General features: G+C 37.5%; 1 protein-coding gene across 1 annotated transcript in view; it reads left to right on the top strand.

Annotated features, from left to right (window-relative positions):
* Nucleotides 1-5,089: 5,089 nt before the first annotated feature.
* LOC145686719 (uncharacterized) overlaps nt 5,090-20,378 on the top strand; it is a 327,737-nt gene continuing 312,448 nt past the window's right edge. The window contains exon 1 of the mRNA XM_081760336.1: nt 5,090-5,347. The gene's annotated coding sequence lies outside the window, so the exon portion shown is untranslated. The remainder of the gene's footprint in view (nt 5,348-20,378) is intronic.

Below are 20,378 nucleotides of genomic sequence, written 5' to 3'. Positions count from 1 at the left end.
ATTGCACATAAAACTTTACTAAAATACATACAAATTAAATTATTATACAGTAAAAATTCATCATTTAAACCTTTTTTTTTTTATATTACGACAGTCTTACTCTAGGAAGTGTGATTTGTTTTTCACACGCTTACAGCCAACAGAGCAATTCCTGACTCAACAGAAAATTCATAGACATAATTAGTTTAGCTATCCATCATTAGCTATGATTAATTCATGTTGAGAGCTGTATCATGTGACAAAGAAGTCGCATGTCAAATATCAAACCGTCTCTAGCCTGAAAGGTACAACACCCGCAATACAGCTGTGTTGAAAAGGTTGCTTACCTACAATGATGAAGATGAAAGTGCATATAAGAGCAATGAATAATATGACGCATAGTTTTCCATGAGAACGAATATAGTTGAGCTGAAAGACTTCTGTTCTTTCCACTTTCTAACACGTTATTCCATAAACCTAGTTGTATAACCAACTTCTGTCCTTGTGTAAAAATCATTTTAAGTATGCAACTCCTTCACCATAGTTGGGTGAAGTGGGGGTGGTGGGGTGGTTTCGCTTTAATTGGTTGGCTAGAGATTTATAATCCATTTCAGCACCAGACTATATGAGACATGAATCTACAGCTTAATGGAGACCCGAACCACATAAGATCCCACAGAGAATCGAACCTGTCTCCTACAGCAAATGCGTCTACGCAAATCATGTAGACACAACGGAGCAGTAGACAAAACTTCACCGTTTTTTTTATTAAGGTTTTCTTATGATACATTATAAAATATAGAATGAAAAAAATGTAAATATAGAATGAGATAAATCTTTTAAATGTAAAAATATTTACAAGTAAATAATATTATCTTACGAACAGTCGGTGAACCGACTTCAGAAGCTTCCTACTTGCAAAGCTAAGAAACACAGCTAATGTTGCCGAATTGAGTCTGTAACTGACCGAGCTCGCCCACCAAATATAATGATCTTTATTCCTTAGACGAAGGGCTACTTCTTACTAAATTTGGCTCAGATTCAACTAGTCGTTACGAGAAATAAAGTACCACACCCACCCACACACAGACACATTCACACCATAATATATTGTAAATATGCTCTGCTTGGGCAGGAGGTAGAATAATTAGTACGCTGTATTTTTTGGAGTTTTTCCCACAACTTTTTTCTTAATAAACTCTTATTAAAAACAATTATGATACAAATTACTATAACTGCGGTTTAGGGACTAAAATACTGATTTTGTGGATTTTACTGGTACGTGGAAAGATTTTAGGCCCAGGCAAGCCAAGGGAAATGAAATTCCATAGCTCTAGGTAAGCTAAAGAGTTACCGTTAAGACTTCTCAGTGCTCCAGTCAAGCAAAGAGAATGTGGTTAAGTACCCACAGAGCTTTAGGCAAGCTAAGTGAGCGAGGAACCTCAGAGCTCCAGGCAAGCTAAGAGATGTAGATGTGACCAGTCAAAACTAATGCCTTTAAAGGTGTTGCGGCTTCTTTTACACCCTACCTTGTACAGCCTCGGACTGGTGATGACGTTCGTCCATTTTCGGATCGTATGTTGATGATGATGACGCCTGTTGTCTACAAGTTTGTAGTAATAGTAAAGAACATGTGCCTTTTACAAAACAATGTGAGATATGTGTAGAATATAAGAATATACTCCTGGAATGAAACTATAACCACCCGTACGCTTACACTGGAAGCCAATAATAATAATAATAATAATAATAATAATAATAATAATAATAATAATAATAATAATAATAATAATAATAATAATAATAATAATAATAATAATAATAATGTAGTGATATTATCAGCAATAGTCATAAAGCAAATCGTTAAAGTTGTAACTGAAAAGAATAAACTTATTAATCGATTTCAATTCAGCAACAAGAGAGATTTTTAAGTTTCATGAAAATACACGAGATGTTTTGTACAAAATAAATAAGAATAAAATATTTTTTCGACACATCCTACATGAATATGCGTCCAAACAAGGTAGCTTCATAATAAGACGAGAGAATTGAAATGAATGTAACAGTTCCGATGACCGCAAATGACGCGTCCATGTTATAGTACTGTATTGTTTGTTGATGAAAGAGAAATACCATCAATGGCTGTATCTGATGCAATTGGAATATTTTCCATGAGAACATAAGACGCTGTTACACCGAAGGAAAATGAGTGAATTACATAATTTGGATGGGAGGAAGTAGAACAGAGATTAGATCTTGATAACTTAATTAGTAGCTAAGATACTTAATGAAAACGAGAAGAAAAAATAAAACATTTTATTTACTTATACATATTTATGGTTACCGGCGTCTACGGCATTAAGCCCTTCACGTATGAGGGATGATGTCCTTTGGCAAGCAGACTACCCGAGGAAAACGTCTGGGACCTGTATGTTAAATACCATCACAGCAATCGGCTGATGTCAACTAGGAAAATCCAGGAAAAAACTCACTCAGGATGGCTAGCTTCAGAAAGCTATGGTACTTTTAGACCGATTGCTCCAACGGAAATCGAACCTCGGACCATTCACAAGAGCGTTAGCGACTACGGTATGTGGGGCCACACATAAAATAAGAACAGGAATGAGAAAGATACATTTATATGAAGAAGAAGAAGAGGAAATAAATTTTATGGATGTTGAACACAGAATAAATAATAATAAAAAAAAGAATCCATGAGATGTTCCGTGTGGATTATTTCATTGTAAGCAGCAGAAGCGTAAACATTACGGATGAGCGATCAGATGGCAGCGTTCGATAAATAGATAGAAACAAGAATGGAGAAAACTAGCTGGTGGAAGAGAAAAGCAGTAAGGAAGTAGTAGCAATGAGAAAATAAACTTGTTTGGGACATGAGAAATATTATGGTTTGAGATGTGATAGAAGATATGATGGAAGGAAAAAAGGGGTAAGGAAGAAGATCACAATTAGAGAAGGAAACATTGGCTGCCACACTAGGAAATAAAACACTTTGCGGACCGATGTATTTTATTACGATAATACATTAAGAATAATAATAAGCATGAAATTCTACTATAGACAATAAAGAGGATGATGCGAAAACGTACATTTCTGAATGAATATACTTACGTTTATAAAACGATTAAGAATATCTAAAACAGATAATTATTCAACCCATAACTCTTAAGTGTTTTGAAGTTTGCATACTAGCATTAAATGTATAAGTGGGATATGGATTGCCATTATTTAAGCCACCTTAAGCTGTGAAGATGATAAGGGATTGACTCCTTAACGAACTAAGCTGAGATAATTGTTCTAGCTATCTACTGAAAAAAAAGCAGAATTCACAAATTCACTTTCATTCAAGAGTTATCGTGTGGAGTAACGGACAGACGGACATACGAACATTACAATCTTATAAATCCTACTAGCGTAATCCTAACAAAAAACTAAAATTTTCACGAACCAGCTGCAGCGTTTTACCCAGAAGGCCATCCGATAGATTACATTATTGCTACTACATCATAATATGAGTAGCCTGTTCCATCATATATAGTAGCTCCCAAAGTCAAGACACCTGTAAATCATCACGAGGATCCGAGCTTAAAACCTGCGTCAATTAAATTTCAACTCGTAAGGCAATTAAAGTGTTAAAAAAAAAAGGGTAAATATCAGCATTGTTAGTGGTTGTGGAACCAAATATGTTTTGCCTTCCGGTCTCGAAACCTAAGTAAGCGTTTTAATTCAGTATGAATCGGGAAGGGGGGGGGGGAATGAAATGAAATCTTTCACTTTAACGTCCTACGATTATGCCCTTTAGGCTAAGGGAGACGGATGATTAAGGCAAGTGAATGATGATGAAAGAATTGGTGGAATGAGTTGAGTTGAGTTGATTTTGAGTTTAACATCCCGCTCAGCAGCGAGGCTATATGAGACGTGGACTGACTGATTAACTTAGAATCCAATCTACATGAGCTCCCGCCGGGAATCGAACCCGGATCTCCCGCACCAAAGACTCCTATGCTAACCGCTTAGCCACGGAGGAGTTCGATTGGTGAAATGAAAACGTTCGAGGAAACGGAAGTATTCCGAGAAAATCCCACAGACACAATGTTATCCATCACAAACTTATTTGATCGGGGGTCGAACCAAGGATTCCACGCATCTACCACTGAGCCACCGAGCCTTCCGATGTAAATCGTGAAGAGAACTGAAATACATTTCGATATATCAGTTCTGTGCACAAAACCGAAAACCATAATACGGTATTTCGAGAAGAGAACCAATATACATATTATCATCATCATCATTCGCAAAATCGTGAAGCTCAGGATCGTTACAAACTAGAAACGATGGTACTCGAGAAACTACCTACAACAATTTCGTTACAAAATTTTTCTTTCCTCTGTAATTTCACTTCCACTTCAATATTGGTTTTGGTTTCAGAAGCAGAACCGCTCGGTCCCCAAACCCGGAAACGATTTTCTCGGAAAATTGGTTTCAGTATTGTCGGAAACATTTTTTTATCAGAAAATCTTATTCAATTTCACACCCGGATTTTTTTTTTTTAAAAAAAGCTTCCGGTTCAAAAAAACAACCCATTTTCGCCCATTGATTCAGTGATCCTTAACAACCATTATTATTATTATTATTATTATTATTATTATTATTATTATTATTATTATTATTATTATTATTATTATTATTATTATTATTATTATTATTATTATTATTATTACATCTTAAGAAGGCTGTAAGATGCCTATGCTATATTTTAAAACAAAAAAGTATTATCTTCCTGTATTCAATATTCGATCTCAATACGTTTAGAATTTTTAGCTTTTAAAAATTTAAACACTGCATCCGTCACCCTCTGGTGAGTTCTGCTGCGTAGAACCACTGCAACACTCTGAAATTCATCTTTTACTAGATCTCTCGTGCATAAGGAAACGCTGCTTTTTCGTGTTCTCGCCGTGTCCCCCATCTGTTTACGAAGACTTAGAGCCCTGTCGTGTGTTATGTGTGTGTGCGAGAGCACAGCACTTCGATTGGATCCGCGTTGTCATGGCAACACACCCTGTCGTGACGAGAAGCGCAGAAGCGAACGGAACGGTGGTCTATTCACCTACTGTGTGGGCCAGCAAGGGGCCCTGGCCATTTATATGGCCTGAGCATTATTGCAGTATATATTTATTCTGTGTGATGTCAGAAATGTATATAAACAGTAGAGAGAGTGGTGCATTTATCAGTAACCAATCGTATTCGTTAAGTGACATGGGAGAAGCAAGTAAAAGTTGAGCAATAACGATCTCATCTAAAATTTCATTGGTCATTCCTTACAGCAACTAAATTCAAATATTCTTCTTCCGTAAGTACAGTTTCAATTTGTTAATTCTTACATAGGAATAAGAAAAGAATTGAAATTCGAAATAGAATACCATGTAATCATTCATTACAAATTCGCTCAACTAACTCAGTTCAGGATGGTGTCTTTTAATAAATAAATAAATAAATAAATAAATCTCAGTATTTAGTTCTAAAATGAATTATTGTCTAGTTAAAACATTTCTCAATGTGTAACGTTATTTTTTGTGTTAAGTTTCTGTCATGTTTCTTTTGCCGTGCATACAACGAAGTCACACATAGAGCTGGTAGTGAAGTGAAGAAAGGGGTTTTGTTGAGTTTGTGTATAGAGAGCCGTGTTGCCACGTTTGGCCTAATCCTTGTTTCGCCTAACCAATTATCTGACACTTTCACGACAGATAAATGATAAGATTTGTGTCCGCCATTTTAGGCGAAATAAGGATCCTCGTTTGGCCTAATCCTCGTTTTGCCTAAAACGATGGACTATAAAAAAAATCGCGGAAACAAAATTGGAGGGAAATTACAAGAGAAAATTCCCTAGAAGTATTAAGAAATGCAAAATATATAGTTTCACCAATAACTAACTAACTAACTCTATGGCCTATAGAACCCGGAGGTTCAATGCCGCGTTCACAAAAGCTCTCCATTGACTTCTATCCTTAGCTAACTGCATCCAGTTTCTACTTCGTATTCCAATCTCTGCGAGATCCATCTTAATATTGTCCTCCCATCTGCGCCTAAGTCTTCCTAATGGTCGTTTTCCGATTGGTCTTCCAGTCAAGACTTTGAAAGCGTTTCTACTTTCTTCCATCCTAGCTACATGATCTGCCCACCCGAGCCTCCTAAATTTGGTGATCCTAAGAATGTTTAGTAAACCGTATAAATTATGTAGTTTCTCGCTATGAAATTTCCGCCATTCCCCATTTCTGTTCTTCTTGGGTCCGAATATTCGTCTCAGGATCTAGTTCTCAAATACTTTCAGTCTATGTTGTTCCCTCAGAGTAAGTGACCATGTTTCGCAGCCATACAAACAACAGGCATGATTATCGTTTTGTATATTTTAAGCTTCAAATTCCTCGACAGAATTCGCGACGACAAATGATTTTGAACCGAATAGTAACACGAATTCCCTGCTTTTAGTCGACATTTAATTTCTCCGTGAATATGATTTTCCTCTGTTAATATTGATCCTAGATATTTGAAATTATCCACTTTATCAAAAGTATTATTTAATATTTTAACGCATCCATAATTTGCTGTATTCTGGTCCCGAGTATAGTTTCAAACGAGAATAGTTTCACAATGAAAATAAAAAGTAGTTGATTAAGAAAATTCAAAATGTAATGCATTGGGACGACAAAAGCATAAGTGAAGCAGAGACGTATAAAAAACTACTAGGATATGAAGAATACTTGTTTATCTGGAGCTCCTTTCCTATGTGTTCGTGCACAGCTGACTTAAATGTACTTCAGAACATTTTGCAATAAAGAACACAAATACTGAAAGTAGTGAAAGAGCTTTGAAATCATTTCCTACGTTTGAGTAAATACTGAAAAATAGTTAATGTCATGTGAAATATACTTGCTAAAAAAAAGCCTTTACAGTAGATTATGTGACTAAATAATTACATAAACAATAGATACATTTGAAAAAAATCTTTGAGTTTAACGTCCCACAATTATGCCCTTCAGGCTAAGGGAGACGAAATAGATACATTTGAATTGAATGAAATACCACGCTCAAGCGCACCTTACAAACATTGCCAGCGGAGTGATTTGGCACAAATCACATTTCGATTAAAGTTGTCCATTGTTATGAACTAATTCAGATACTTCTTGTCAGATCTATCTCAATATATTTACTAATTTTATATTAATTAAAATTATAATGAATCACAATAGCATCACTTATAATGCATGAACAGTTTTTTTTTATAAAGTGTTGAAGCTGATATTGTGAAAGAATGTGTATTTGTACTGTCGCCCACATTAAAGACTGACAGTGATTGATCTATTATTGATTAATTGATTTTATATCGACACTAACGGACCACAAGAGCCATTGAGAGAGCAAGGAGCCGAGCATGTGGACATCAGTCTTGATCATCGAGAAGTGTCAGCTTTTGATCCCATACGTCGAAATGAAGGTATTCCTATCAATATCCTAATCACCTTCCCTCACCCAGTCTCTCTCTTCTAAGAAATCCTTCTGCAAATTCATTTCTGGATAGTTATGCCTTTTCTTCAGAGGATAGCTGTCCGATCTTAGTACCTGTCTAGAGCTAGAATTCCCATTTTTTTTTCTTCTGACGGCTAGCGTGTAAGAGGTGTTTTTGCCGATTTTTCCTCCCTCTTACTCACCCTTTTCAGTATGAAATCCTCAGCAAAACCCACAATAAAATATCTTCTACATCCACATAAGAACGAAACAAACAGAAATGTAAAATACATATTCCGGTTTATACTCACGCAAACTATATTTCCTTTAAGAAATTGTTTAGCAGTAAGTATTATTTAACAATATCAGATATTTGAAAACAAACTACAAACTATAACACTCATGTTTAAACGAAATTAGTAACAGGAAATAAACTACGTGTAACTTATTATTTTTCTCTCATCTCAAATATAGCCACTATACACACTGTGAAAGCATTAAATTTAAATGAGAGGTATATCTAATAAGCTGTCCTCAAAATGGTAAGGAAAAATAACCTAACACAACTCTCAAAGCATTTTCTAAATTACAAATTAGTTATGGTTAAATCAAATATTTCTCAGTTGTTCATATAGTAGGGAACATTCTTTCCAAATTTCCCTCCAGTTTTATTTCCGCGATTTTTTTATAGTCCATCGTTTTAGGCAAAACGAGGATTAGGCCAAACGAGGATCCTTATTTCGCCTAAAATGGCGGACACAAATCTTATCATTTATCTGTCATAAAAGTGTCAGATAATTGCTTAGGCGAAACGAGGATTAGGCCAAACGATGCAAGATCATAGAGAGCGGGCGCGGGAGTGCTGCATTCGATCGAACCAGCACTTGACTTGACGTACAAGAATTTTTTTAACTTTCCATACAAGCAAATCTAAGTGTCACGTGGACTCTTTATCTCGATCAAGAGCGCAGAATGAACTTGATCATTGTGTAAGCATCTCCTTGAAAGAACTTGACTTACTTTTTCTTGTCTATGTATATTACAGAACCTAAAAATGTATGCCCTATTTCCTTTTTACTCTTTGAATATATTTTAACTACTAAACACTTTAAGATTAGTTTAAATAATTCATTTTAAATAAATTTCAAAACACTATAACACTAACTATAAAACTGAAATGGAATCCAAAGAGATTGCTTGAATTTTGAGTTTAAAGTCCTTTTCAGCAGCACGTCTATATGAAATGGGACTACTGATTCGAACAACATGAACTCCCGCTGGGAATCGAACCCGGGACTCCCACTTCAAAGACGAATACGCTTACCGCTTAGCCACGACTGAAATCTTGCTTGATTTTTGTTTTAGGTTGAATTTTAGAATTATTGAGTAACCAAATGACTAAAATGATTGCTTTCTGTGTGAATATACCCAGGATCGATCCCCGATTAAGGCACACGTATTTGGATTCATATTAAACTGAATTTTCTGTAATGGTAAAAGATGTTTAATTAAAATGAAACAAACAAACAAATAAATACAAATCTTCCAGTTTTACGTTCCTTGTTTATTCCTTATGAGACGGATAATTAATTAAAGTGAATGATTATGGAAAAATGGTTGGTGAAATGAGAATGTAGGAGAATATGGGTAAAGCTCGAGAAAATACACGGATACTATGGTATCGAACAAGGAATATCTCGCACCAGAAATGAATGTTCTACAACTGAGCTTCCATACCCCGTAGAACAAATAAACAAGAAAAAAGTCGTTTCTTAACACATATTCCTCATTTTGATTTGCAACCAGTAACAGCATCAGTGGCGGATCTAGCCAGGGGGGCCTACGCTCCCAGTTTTCTGAGTGACAAAAATAATTTAAGCTATCATTTGTGTAATTTTTAAAGTTTATAGTAAACTTATGATATACCTATCATATACTAGGTTCTGGCAGCCCCCCATTTTTAACTTCTAGATCCGCCTCTGAACAACATTAACAGTAAGGACACCGTTCCTGGGGGTGGGCGTAGGGCCCGGGACCCCCTATTCTCATATGAGCCCCTCATACATTTTTATGAATATTCCTTTTTACTGTTATATATATATATATATATATATATATATATATATATATATATATATATATATATATATATATATATATATATATATATATATATATATATATATATATATATTTTTAATGAATATACAATATTTGGCATAATTTGAATTCAATTTGTCTTAAAATACTCATATATGAGTTCTTAAAACCTTGTCTGCAAACAAACACACTTCTGAATGGGCTATCTCGAAGTTACAGAGAAATCAGTGCCCTTGAGAACCAGTACAATTAAAAATATTTTTAATGGCGTATCATCTAATAAATTATGATCTAGGATCATCTGAGAGGAATTAGTTGTTGTATGATTACAACATTTCTCGGTGAACATAGACCAGGGACAAACTTAAAGAGAGTGGCGTCCTGTCAGTAATTTTATTTTGTTCTTACTTGTTTCACGCAGTGGCGGCTTTTGAGGGAAGTCACATCGATAAAAAATAACGTTATAAACCAAGCAAAAGGAATTTGCCTAATGTACTTACGTAACAAATACAAGATTTAGTGCACTATGTAATTTTTCCTTACGTTGTAGTGATAACAGTTCCAGTATTTATCAATGTGACTCTCCTCAAAATCCGCCACTTCTTTCAAGTCGCGTCTCCGCCTCTAGTGGAGTACTTCTCAACCTTGTTTACATAGACCCCTCCTTCGTGAACCGTGCATACTTCACACTCCCTTCTTGCCGCTAGTTGCTCTGGCCCCTTTTGCTATTTCATATCAGGGAAATAGCGCGGTGGCTTAGTGGTAGAATGTTCATCTATGGTGCATAGGGTCTTTGGCTTGATCCCAGCACGCGCTAAGTGAGCTTTGTGGTGAACAAACATCGTGTACATAGGTTTTCTCGGGATTTTTCCGTTTCCTCCTACTTTCTTCATTCCATTCCACAATTTCATTTATTTCTCATTATTACCGTCTCCTTTAGCCTATCCGGCATATTCGTGGGACGTAAAACTTAAAGATTTCATTTAATTTCATTTTCTAATTGATATAAAACATTAAATTCCCCAATCTTCAATAATAATAATAATAATAATAATAATAATAATAATAATAATAATAATAATAATAATAATAATAATAATAATAATAATAATAATAATAACAATAAATTCCCACCGATTAACATTTTTTCCAGGAAAATGTCTCCATACCATTGTCCCAGCTTTGCTCTTACTTAATAGTTATTTTGTTACATTATTTAATTTAAAGCTTCTTTGTTATAACATTCGTGATATTTGTAATTACGAATGTACTTTATTTTTGTCAATATCTTGCTGCTCACTCTTCACGGTACCCAAGTCTCCTCTTCCACGTTCGGAACGACTTTCTAATTAGTGTCTTTGGTAAGCTTGCCTTTGCACTTCGATTTTCCGCCAATTAACATGAAAATAATGGTTTTTAATATCATTCATCATTTACATTTGTGTTCCCCTGTTCTTCGTCTTTTTACCATACCTTCTACTATTCCTTAAAAGGCAAATCGGAATATAGGGATGTCTTGTCTTTTCTCTTCTCAACCGGAAATAATGGTACATAAATATTACAATAAAACTGTATAATAGAATGTAATGATAGTATACGAGGTGGCATCAAAAACTTTCTAGACTAGTTTTGTAACAATGATAATAGGTGGCGGCACAAGACCGCTCGCATAATCACAGGCAGCATCAACTATAAGTGTGCCAAGAGATTTTTTTGTGCATCGGTAGTTGTGCGGATCATGCAATTGTGACCACGTGCGTAACTACTTTTGTGATTTTGACATGAACAGCAGGCTTGGAGAAAGAGCGACAGGTATGCTGACGAAGTTCTTTGGCAGACTTCAACACAATGTTCCATCTGCTTCTGGGTCAGCAGCCTGGAGAACGACTTTGGCAGCATAGGGCACGCATTCAAATCATATATGAAAATTGACTGGGCTGTTTTGTATGACACTTTGACAATAGAAGCGATGTTGTGGATTGTTCTACAACGATCCTGACGCATAAGTTGCCAAATGGTTTCGACATTTTTCCAGTGTTGAACTCGTTGAAGGTCTTCCTTCTCTCTGCCGTCTTCCACCAATGTTCTTCCGCTCTTGAAGCGTACATGCTACTCAAAAGACACTACATATGACTCAAGGCAACATCTCTGTTGTAAATTAGCTGCAATATGTGGAACGTCTCAGTGGCAGATTTACCGAGTTTCACATAAACTTTAAACTTTCGTTCTTTGTTCAAGGGGACCACCCCGTTTCTGTTTGAAACGGAAGTAAGATTTCTTCTTAATTTTTTTTAAATGTTTTGTTTTTAATGTTATAGGGACGTCCCAAGAATAAGTGACACATGACAGGTGCTCAAATACCTTTTTAATCTCAAGTCGGTTAGGCCTCAGGTCATGTCAGTTTGTTGTGGACATCATGTGGATTTTCTCGGAATTCTGCCGTTTACCCCCACACAATTTCATTCCAGCAAACTTCCTTAGCCTAAGGCATGGGCTCAAACCAAGGATTATACTTCTATTTTCCAATAGGTTCTTCGAAAGGTTTGGTCCAAATTGTCTTCATTACGGGCTCATGATTAAAGTTACATCGATAAATATTAATCTTTTTTCAATACAAACTAAGGGGAAAAAACTTACCTGGTAATTCTTGTATACTTACCTAAAAGCATAAAATAGATTAGTTTTTTTCCCTTAGTTTGAAGCGACCTATAGGACTTTCTGAAATGAAAATGAAATCTTGATTTCAGTTTAACGTCCGACGATGGTGCCATTTAGGCTAAGGGAAACGGATATTTAAGCCAAGTTAATGATGAGGGTAGAATCGGTGGAATGAGAATGTGGAAGAAAACGGAAGTACCCCAAGAAAACCCACGGACACGATGTTATTCATCACAAACTTGATTGTCCGAGAATCGAACCGAAGACCCCAGGTACCAGTGGTCAGCGCTCTACCGTGTCAGAGTCAGCCACCGTGACCCCCACGATTTCCTCAAGATCCGACACTGGTTATTTCTAATTTTTTAAAATGAAAATATTAATGAGAAGCCATACTTACAAAAGTAACCTTATTTGTGTAAAAGATTATAAAGCAATATTTAATAAGACATCAGTGTGTATCGGAAATTGCAACTGAAATTTTTGGGAAGGACGGATTCAGTAGGTAATGAAATACTCTTAACATCGTGTTGATACCTTAAAGAAGGAAAGAGAGGAAAAAACACAAGGATTGAATTCGACAAATTAAACCTTAGCTATTTTTGTTACAAAAGGAATGTGGCACAATTCCATTTCAGTCACAGCTATGCTAAAACACATCTAATGCCATGAAGGGAAATAATCCTATTTAGTTGTTTGATATGGCTTCAGACAGTTTTTTTCAAAGAGAACGACTCTGTACAGCACTGTGTCGCGATATTTCACATCTTTGCCGTAAAACTTTAAATACGATGTCATCGTAGAAACTTCAATAACAGAACGAAACTGAAATTAAACAGGCTACTTTTTTTTAAACACAGCATTTATTTCCTACATTTGATGATTATATGATGTAAGTACCAAAACTATTATTTGTGAAAGATGCATACCAAGAAAATCACATATAATTGGAATTATACTTATACTACAGAGTGTCCGAGAGATTCCGTACTCCTAGATTTGAATATCACAAAGAATAATGTCACTGTAATATTAGTTGTGCTATTACATGATACTTCTTTCATGATCACAGAAAACAACCTGTTATCCATGTTTATAAGTACTGTCTGATATCACTGCGTTTAAGTTCATGTGTACCATTTCATATGTAAAGACATGGCTACAGTGAGTTGTTGCAGTTGCACAGCCGAGTAACAGTGAGAAACAGCTGAGACCGGTTTGGCAAGTACCCGCCTCGTTAAGAAAGCTAGCTTGATTGGAAGAAAGATGCGTTTGCTTCAGGATACGTCATAGAGTGAGTCATTTAACTCCCACTTTAAAGCTCGTTTAACTCACCTCGGGTGATGCACAAGACGAGAAATAGGCGCAGAAAACGTTTAAAAAAAAAAAAGTGCACTAAACGATGCGAAAGTAACGATCTAGATATTCGATAGTGTCGGAACAGTGGGTCATTTTCGTCACACCTTGGAGGCTCATCTTGACACACTTCTGGTGACGAACAAAACGTGGAAATAGGGGCACAAAACGTAACAAAACAGGCACTAGTCAATGCAAAAGGAAGGACCTCGAAATTAGGTAGTGGCGGAGTGAGTCATTTTCGTCACACTTTGGAGGCCCATTTTGACACACTTCTGGTGACGCGCAAAACGTGGAAATAAGGGCACAAAACGGCACGAAACATTCACTAGTCGATGCGAAAGGAAGGATCACGAAATTTGGTAGTGGCGGAGTAGTGGGTCATTTTCGTCCCACATTCGAGGCCCATTTTGACCGTCTTCCAGTGACGCACAAAACGTCGAAATACGCGCACAAAAGGGTACGCGATGTGAAATTAACGACCTCGAAATTCGATAGTGGCGGAACAGTGGGTCATTTTCGTCCCATCTTGGAAGCCCATTTTGACCCACTTCTGGTGACGCGCAAAACGTGGAAATGGGGGCACGAAACATCACGAAAATTCAGTAGTCGATGCAAAAGGAAGGACCTCGAAATTTGGTAGTGGCGGAGAAGTGGGTCATTTTCGTCCCACCTTCGAGGCCCATTTTGACCGTCTTCCAGTGACGCACAAAACGTCGAAATAGGCGCACAAAAGGGTACGCGGTGTGAAATTAACGACCTCGAAATTCGATAAAAGCGGAACTCTTGGTCATTTTCGTCCCATCTTGGAAGCCCATTTTGACCCACTTCCGGTGACGCACAAAACGTGGAAATAAGGACACGAAACGGCACGAAACATTCACTAGTCGATGCGAAAGGAAGAACCTTAAAATTCGGTAGTGGCGGAGCAGTGGGTCAATTTCGTCCCACCTTTGAGGCCCATTTTGACCGTCTTCCAGTGACGCACAAAACGTCGAAATAGACGCACAAAAGGGTACGCGATGTGAAATTAACGACCTCGAGATTTAATAGTGGCGGAACTCTTGGTCATTTTCGTCCCACCTTGGGGACTCATTTTAACCCACTTCCCATGACGCACAAAACGGAAGGAGACGCACAAAACGGCACAAAACGATGTGAAGGAAACGACCTCGAAATTCATTGGTGGCGGAAGAGCAATAATTTGTTCCGCCATATTTGTAGGCCCACTTTGACCCACTTCCGGTGATGCACAAAATGTGGGAATAGGCGCACAAAGCGACACAAAATACGCACAAAAGATGCAAAACAAAGTACCTCGAAATTCGTTGGTGGTGGAACAAGTTAATGACGCCGTGAGCACCAATATAAGTATATACTGTAGTTCTTACCAGGGCGCGCGGTGGGTCAGTGGTAGAACGTTCACCTCCGGTGCTTGAGGTCCCTGGTTCGATCCTAGCTCGCGCAGTTTGGACTTTGTGGTGGGCAAACACCGTGCTCGTGATTTTCTCGGGGTTCTCCCGTTTCCTTCCACTTTCTTCATTTCATTCATTTCCCATCATCACCGTCTCCTTTAGCCTAACCAGCATAAGTGCGGGACGTAAAACTAAAAATTTCATATCATTTTTTGTAGTTCTTACCATCAAGGCTGAGAACTGCAGGGTCCAATTTTTTAGCCAAAGTAGAAGCCCAACCGGAATAGTGATGTCAACCGGCCCGGCTCGGTTCAACTTAGCGTACAGCTTGAGCTGGCTTGGTTGGGATTACCCATCGACTGGGCTCAATTAAGCCAATGGCTCAAACCAGCTCCGTTGAAACGAGTCCATAGGTTGGGTTCGAGTTAGCTTAACTGAGCCAATAGCTCGAACCGGCTCGGTTGGGGTAAGCAATCACTCGGTTCGGTTCGGCTCGAGCTGGCTCGGTTGGATGAGCTGTTGGCTCGGCTCACTTCTCGGTTCGGCTCGATAAGTGAATGAGCTGTGAGCGAGCCGCTTGAGTCGTTGACAACCCTAAACCCGGGTCGAGCAGTTTTAAACATGTTTGGCTGGAGTCCCATAACTTCTAACAATTTTTGGCTCGAGCCCGAATACAATTGTTTGCTCCTCCTGAACTCAAACCAAGAACCTCGTGACCGATGTCCTTGCCTCCTGAAGATTTCTTGACTACCGAGATCGACAGTTAACTAATTTTTAGTATTCCGATACAAACCGCCTATATTCCATGTTTATACAGGTACACGGTGTTATAATAATAATTAGTTATAGTAGTAGTAGTAGTATCATTGATAATTATATTGTCTATGTAGGATACTTGAAGATAGTAGTACTTGGAACTACACAAGGGATTCAGCTCGAATTGGCTCGACTCGACTGGAAACTCGATCCGAATTCGAGTCGAGTTGGGGGAAATTTTTCGGGGCGAGATCTCGAGTCGAACTCAAAGATGTCTGCTTTGAGTCGAGTCGAGTTGAGTTTTAAAGAAAACTCGCTCGAACTCGCTCGTGCTCATTCCTATTGTATGCATGACGGGCATATAGAGTTCTTTCGAGGGGGATAGAACCATAAACATAATATACTTAAAAAATACTTAGTTTCACGGCTTTCTTCCGAGGGGGAAAGGGATGGTAGGTATCCAGCATTTCTTATAAGTACCTTATTTGAAATATGTAAAACAGTAACAAGTGGACAATACAATATACACACATCTTCTTATCTTCAGTTTTAATTGCTGATTTCAATTGCAATTAACAATTACAATTAACAATTACAAGTTTCAATTGTCAATTGCAATTAACAATTGAATGTTTCAATTGCACCCTTTGCAATTGACAATTAACAATTAAAAGTTTCAATTGCCTGATGACCAATTAACAATTAACAATTGACGAAAATTTAATTGCAAATTTTATGATTGAATTCAATTGCAATTGAAATTAATTGTCAATTACAAATTGAAATCAATTGCAATTGAAATCAATTGCAATTGATTTTCAGAGCAATTACTTTCAATTGGTTGATCAACTGCAATTGATTTCAATTGATTTTGCCCAACACTGCTTTAGACACACAGTCGAATATTACACGGTTTCTTTCCCTTTACGTTCGCCTAGTTTACCTTGATTTGAGATTTTCAAATTTTAGGCTATTTTCCACTGAAAAGTATTTGCAATTCAGCAAGAAAATAACTATATACGATAATTAAATTTAAATTCATCGTAATATGGCTCGTGACAAACACTTCACTATTTTATATCGTAAAGGTCAGATCCACAGTATTGTAATAGAGCGGTACTTGATGAATTGACTGTAGAAATTTAAACTTCGATTAGTGATATCTTCAAAACTTTGTTCTATTACAAATGTAAACTTTTTAGTCAGTGGGAAAAAGGGCGTTGGTCTTCGTCACAGTTGATGACGATGGATTTTGGTGGATGATGGGTCACAGTGGGCCACGGTGGGTGGTGGCTCATGGTGGATCGAGGGTCAGAGTGAGTCACGTTGAGTGGTGGATCATGGGTCAGAGTGGGTTACGATGGGTCAGTAAGTCAGTAAGTCATGGGTCAAGTTTCCATTGACCCACGGCATCCGTGTCCGTTATATACTTTACATTCATGTATCTCCGTTTATCAAATATGATCCATTTCCTATTAAACAATGATGAATATTCCAGGCAACAGAGAAAAGAAAAACACAATTCGTATGTATTGGGGTTTCGTGTGTGGAAAGTGTCCAGAATGAAACATAGCTCCGCTGGTTGAGAGACCACAGCTGCACTCTGTGCTTCTCTCTACTGCAGGGAATCTCTGACACGCGCATAGCGTACAAACTAACAAAACAATCTAAAATCAGAATTACTAGCAAAACCAAAGTGCAGCAAAAGAGTTAGCATTGTTGCCTTTAGTGTTGGTGATCTAAATTCGATTTCCACTGAGATCAGCTATGGTTAAATACTACATTATCATTATATGGTAGGGTCCGCTTAACGTAAAATGAGTTTATCATTTCTTTGAATGTCACATTCTCTTTCATTTAAGTCTTATATGAAAATGACAAAATTCTGCTCCATATTTGACGCAAACACAGTGAGAAAAGAACTCGTAAATATGTATTAACTTGAAAAATGAAAATGAAACGGTGGTTATGCCCTTTAATTAAAGGAGAAACACAATAAATGAAAAGTGCATTATAGTTATTTTAGACTAAGAAACATCAGAAATCCATAGAAAACCCATGAGCACATTACAGTCTACCTGCATGGGCTAGAATCGAACTGGGAACCCTATACATCTAGAGATGAAAAAAATGAAAATGAAATCTTTGAGTTTTACGTCCCACGGTTATGCCGGTTAGGCTTAAGGAGACGATGATGATGAGTAATGAATGAAAATGGTGGAATGAAGAAAGTGGGAGGAAACGGGAGAACCCCGAGAAAACCCACGCACACAGTGTTTGTTCACCACAAAGTTAACTTGGCGGGGGCTGGGATCGAACCCGGGACCCTTAGCACCAGAGGTGAAAGCTCTACTACTGAGCCACCGCGGCCCCCTAGCATCTAGAGATGCACACGAGACAAGAGTTGAAATTAATTCATCTCGAAAATTTATCGTGAAAGTGTTGCCTCGTCTCAAAAAGTGTATTTGTTTCTATTGGGGAAGTTCCGTCTCGCTCACATAACCCTCTGTTCTATCACTCAATTATTATTCCCCTATTTACTATTTCGTTTCCCTTAGGTTCATTTTGAGCTGGTTAAAAACAAAACTGGTTTGTTTCGAATACTTTTCTTGTCTAGGCTATAATGTTCGGTTATAATTGATAAACATTTGACAATTATAAGAGGTCTACAAGAAAAAGTAACGAAATGAAATCTTTAGTCTACATTTATGCCATGCAGCTGCAGTAAAGAAGGATTATCAAGCAATTAGTAAAAGGAATAAATTAAAGAAAGCTCAAGACATTATACTTTTCTGAACGAGACATAGCCTGGAATTGAACTTTGAGACATTTCTTATGAGATGTGTGCTCTGATTCAGTGTGCTCCCGTACACATTAAAGAAATAGTTTTCCAATACAATCCTGTACTTACTATTTTTATTCAATGACTGAGTTTCGAAAGTTATTGTTTTTATTTATTTCATGACTCCATATTAATTGAAGCGAGAGTAGCGATCTTCTACTACTCGACTTAACCGGCATTTATGTGTTCAATGTCTCCTCCGTCTGTCCATCTTCCCGTCTATGAGTTCAGTCCATTTCTGCATCTGCTCTTTGTATGTTCAATCCATCTCTCTGTCTGTCCATCTGCTCGTCTGTATATTTAACCCATCTCTCCGTCTGTAAGTCTTCTTGTCAGTGTTCAGTCCGAGTGCTTATCTACCCCTCTGTGTGTTCAGTCCGTCTGCTCATCTGCCCCTCTGTGTGTTCAGTCCGTCTGCTCATCTGCCCCTCTGTGTGTTCAGTCCGTCTGCTCATCTGCCCCTCTGTGTGTTCAGTCCGTCTGCTCATCTGATCCTCTATGTGTTCAGTCCGTCTGCTCATCTGCCCCTCTATGTGGTTCAGTCCGTCTGCTCATCTGCTCCTCTATGTGGTTCAGTCCGTCTGCTCATCTGCCCCTCTGTGTGTTCAGTCCGTCTGCTCATCTGCCCCTCTGTGTGTTCAGTCCGTCTGCTCATCTGCCCCTCTGTGTGTTCAGTTCGTCTGCTCATCTGCCCCTCTGTGTGCTCCACAATAATTCTCACAAAACTTATCAAATTGTAATGAATCTTATTATGTGGCTTCCTCCAGATTTCCAAAATAACCTCATAGTTTGGGGTTGCAGTTCATCAAGATAGACAGTACGGGGTTAAAAAAGAGAAAATCCACCTCATGTTGAAAGAGTGCACACTTACATATAAAATAATTTTCCAGGATAAACTGTATAAAAGTTATGCGATTTTAGTGAAACAAAGTGTTTATTTATTTATATATATTTACGGGCTTCCCAATGAGCCACACTGCACGGAGTTAAAATCAGTGAAGGATAATGAAATTGATTTTCCTTCCTTCGTACACACACACGTACGCAAATAAAAAAAAAATGTTTCACAATAACTTTTATTTTTTAAAAAAGAGTAAATTTCCTTGAAATATGACATATTTTTTTGACGTTTCTCAATCATCTCCACTGCTAAAGGATATTGAAATTGCTAAAGCGTAAGGCGATGAAAATCTCATTAAAAAAAAAACTTTCGTTGGCTTCTACAATGCACAGCATCATTGGTATAGGTTAATATAAGACGAAGTAACATATTTCACTGAAAAATGCAACACCAGAGAAGAAAAATAAAATCATGTTATTGTAATCGCAAAAGTGGCTTCTGTTGCAAGCAACAACGCAACAGCCCTCCAGAAAGAGGAAATGCTTCTGCTCCAACAGTTGATTACTTTAATCTCACTTCCGGTGAGCTATCTCAATAAGCATTGAGACAACTGTATAGTTGTTTTGTTATTTCGCTCAGGGGGAGTAGATTTAGGGCTACCTAGTATCTTATCAGAATTATATTTTACGTCTAAGGTTAAATCGTACGTGTATTTTTCTCGGCTTCTATGTGTATTATATTGTGGACAGGTCAAGTATTCATGATATTTGTATTAGGGTGTCCATTATATAAGATAATTCCGTGTTACGATACACATGCCCACGAAATGTACTCTATGTGGCCGTAAACACGCATTAGTGAAGTAGCAGCTCACTACGAGAACGTTAACCCATGCCGTTTCCCCATTATAGAA

This window comes from Thermobia domestica, chromosome 1 (genome assembly GCF_964235325.1).
Source record: "Thermobia domestica chromosome 1, izTheDome1.hap1.1, whole genome shotgun sequence".
In the NCBI taxonomy this organism is placed as follows: domain Eukaryota; kingdom Metazoa; phylum Arthropoda; class Insecta; order Zygentoma; family Lepismatidae; genus Thermobia; species Thermobia domestica.
This window is presented reverse-complemented; position numbering and strand designations above follow the sequence as displayed.